Below are 4,133 nucleotides of genomic sequence, written 5' to 3'. Positions count from 1 at the left end.
AATCTTTAAATGTGACGTATTAATGCGTTTTAATCCCGAATTAAACCAAACCTTGATATAAAATTCCCAAATTAAAAAAATTGACTTTCAATAATTATTTGAGCTTAATTATAATTTTTCATAATTTTATAAAGTTTAAAACTAGACGTTTCAATAAATTCGTTAATTAACATTTCGTGCGGCGATTAAATTCTGAATAAATCCAAAACTCGTTATTTTGATCCTTAACTTTTAACATAACAATTTTAGTATTTATTCTACCCTTCCAAGTCATGAGCCACCCCTGTGGACCCATGGATTCATTTTTTCTCCTTAAATTTTTTTTCTTGACCCTATGTCGAACACGCCGAGCCATCTTCCAATTTACTCGAGCCACGCCCAAGCCACCTTGAGCCAAAACCTAGCCAACCCATCTAGGGACCCTCTTGACCAAGTCCAGCCCATAAAACAAGCCCTGGCCCGACCAGAACACTTCTGTCCCTCAACCCAATTGCATGCATGTGTGTGTACGTTAGTGTTCTAGGTGCATTAGGTTTCCTTGTCAACTAGGACACCTCCAACTCTAAACCACTTGACCCCTCACGACACTAACCCTCCCTGTGGACCAAGCCCAGACCAAGCCAGCCCCAAAAATCCAGCAGCGAAGCTCCTGAACCAGTGGCAGCAACCATCACGCTCCTTTGCTGCCATAACTCATGTTTCCCAAGTTTTTGCTGCTAGGGCCCCAACCCTTGAACCATCCCCTCAAGCACCCTCCTAGGACCCTAAGTACCTAACCTAGCCCATCCCAAGCCCTCTGGCCGAGCTCCTTAACCATCTGCGCACAGCATACACCAGCGCTGCCCCATTGAAGCTCTCGGGTGGAGTCCTTGTTGGCAAGGACTCCTCCCAGCCCCTGATTTTCGAGTCCTAGCGTGCCTAGTACTCTACCCCTAACCCATAACAGACCCTAGCCATGCCCTGGTCCCAACCGAACTAAAGCCAAGTCCTGCAACTCATAAAACCAAGCCCCTCAACCCCATGACAGGAAAGTGCTACCAGATTTTGTGTTTCTGATTCGTGCAGCATTTTGAGGTGTTTTCGGACCCCTTAAACTCGTGTATAACATGGCCCTAACACATCCTAATAATGGCAGCCCCTTAGGTAGATGAAATTCATGGTTTTTGGATCAAAATACATGTTTTAAAAATCACACAATATGCATATCCGAAAATCTTCAAAATTGCAACTTGTTTTCATGCAAATTCAAATATAAATACACAATATGGTGTGATGATGAGTAAAAGGAGAATATAGCGTGCCTTTGCATTTTTAACGCACGAATTCTTGTTGACAATTTGAAGAACGACGACGAGGAACGACGGCTTGAAAACTCTATCAAACTTGATGCTTTTTCCTTCAACTTTTGATGTGTATGCCGTGTTTAAAATTGTTGGAGAGAACTTTTGATTTGAAATTCTGAAAGTGGGCGTGCAACTTTGAGTTAATGGGGAGAGTTTAACAAATTTTATACTTAATTAACCACTCATTAGGCTTAGGCCCATCAGGTAGGTAATTTAGGCCCATTAGTACTTAATTAGAATATTTAAAAGATTTAAAAATAATTTTGCTTAAATAAGTTTGTGAATTTATTAGCCGGGTTGCCAAAACGTTCGTATTTTTTATGAAAAACCAACATCGATAAAATTTACGTCTCGGCGTATAAAATCACCTCAAAATTCTTTATTTTCAAAAATAAGAAAAAGCACCAATCATATTTTAAATCATTAAAAACAACTATTTAAAAATCATTTTCTAATTTTCAGCCCTCGGTTTTCGTTCCTCGATCGCAACTCGAATAACCTTTAGAAATACATTTAATGCAACCATGTAGAAAAATATATTTTAAACATATAAATATGCACAACATATTTAACTAATGCAATCAAAACAATTTAATTAAAATACAAAGAATTTAATAATTACATGCATGTGGTTTACGTGGATCTTTAAATTTTCGAGCCGTTACAATTATCCCCCCTTAAATTGAATTTTGTCCTCGAAATTCGCTTATCCTTAATAACCCAAAGTTTAGATTCAGTTCTAATATCCCAAAATCCACGCTTCCGCTGCGCTACTCTGATCAAACTTAAGTTCTAGAATGTCCTTACGTCTCCTTGATCCCAATTAAATTTTCTTTTAAATCCTTATTTTCAAATCGCAACTTAAAAAGACTAATAATGACTTAGTGCTATTATTATTATAACCTCAAATTTCAATTTTTCTTACAATTCTCAATATTAAAGATGGATTACCATACTTATCGTATATTATTTTTCTTATTTTATACCAAAAATATTCATCAACTTATCATATTTCAACCTTAAAATCCCAAACGCATCCGCTAACGCTTAGATTTTCAAGCCTAAGATCGATTCATCCTTAAAAACCCTTGATTAACATTCCTTATAACATTATAACCAAGATATCTCACGGTTCCAAATATTCTTAAAAATCTAAATAATCGGAAACTCTTATCCATTAACACATTCAATTCTCACTTATTGTTATACTAGTTCCCAAATTCCGTAATAACTACAAAATAAATTCTTAATTTCCTCAAAAATTATCTCATTGGTCCTTAACTTCGAAAATCCTACTATTAACCCATAAGTTTTTTGACGTTCTTAATTCTCTTCTACGGGTTTCCCATAACATAAGTTTCGATAATTTAAACTTATTTACCCAAAATCAATTGTTATAACCAATTTTACCTTTCATCAGAACTTAAAATATCAATTTATACATTTTTATATTCCCAAGGTCGTTGCAATCCTCGAATAATTATTATTTATGAGTAATTTCCAAAAATTAATTCGACTAGTAACCACGAATCATAAATATTTTCTTAGAAAATCTACGTGTCCCAAAATATTCATAATATTCATGATTAACTTATGGCCCAAAAAAATAGAACGTTAATACTAAAACCCAAAATTCAACATATCAAATTCCACCACGAAATCAACATGCGTTGAAATCAAATATTTTCTTATTTCATATCGTATCACGTATAAAAATTCTAATGCATATAAAACATATATCCTCATAATGCTTTTAGACATGTGACGTAAACATATAATTAATATAATTATGCCGGTAACATCATAAAATCATATAAAGTATGCAAAACTTACAACTTTGAGACTTGACGATTGATCTTCATGGCGCTGATGGTGGTACAACCCTTTACAGAACCTTTGCTCAGATACCAACTAAAACGTCTGTCCTTTTTATTGCTTTAAAAGTACTAGAATTTTTTTTCCCAATCATATTTTCAGTCATGTAAATATACCACATAAAAATATTTTTATAAAATATTTTACCTATTAAAATAAAACATCAACCAACTAGCATTTTGAAAGTCAAGTGAAATAGTCATAAAAATAAATCGTCAAACGATTACCAAACCTAAAAATCAATAAATTTGAAAAGTATAGCTCATAATAAACATCTCAAAATCTCTCAAAAGCATAAATAAATAGTCTTAAATCATTAACGTAAATCATGAATCATAAATACGGAAAAGTAGAAGCGCTGGTCCTCGGGTTGTGTGCACCTTCAGTCTAGTCAGTTCATCCATCAAGACCTCCCTCAAACTTATCTGCATCCATCACACCTAGTGAGTCTAAAGACTCAATACACCATAATCTTTATAACAAATAATAAGTATAAAAATCGCATGCAACAGTGAAAATAATTTTACGTAAAAATAACTTTTTCAAGACATGCAAACATAAACCTTAACTTTTTTCTTTCCTTTTCCTCAACATGACATGACATAAAACTTTTTTCATGATCATAAACATTTTCCTTTTTCCTTTATTGAATTCAGATCGTTAATTGAGACTTTCCTCAAACCTCAAAAAGTCGATGAATCCATCTACATGTAACCACAGTACTGGGCGGTGGGGGACACCAACAACACTCTCACTGGTCAACTGGGCCCTGGCCTATCCTCTTCGAATAGAATACGATCGTCGGAGCTCCCTCTGTGGCCTTTTCCCATAAATGGGCTCCCTCTAGGGGCCTTCTCCCCTCACGATTTCCCATTCTTACCTCAAATCTCATACCTCAATATTCACAATTACTTC

The sequence above is a fragment of the Primulina tabacum genome, chromosome 16 (assembly GCF_025594145.1).
Source record: "Primulina tabacum isolate GXHZ01 chromosome 16, ASM2559414v2, whole genome shotgun sequence".
Classification (NCBI taxonomy): domain Eukaryota; kingdom Viridiplantae; phylum Streptophyta; class Magnoliopsida; order Lamiales; family Gesneriaceae; genus Primulina; species Primulina tabacum.
This window is presented reverse-complemented; position numbering follows the sequence as displayed.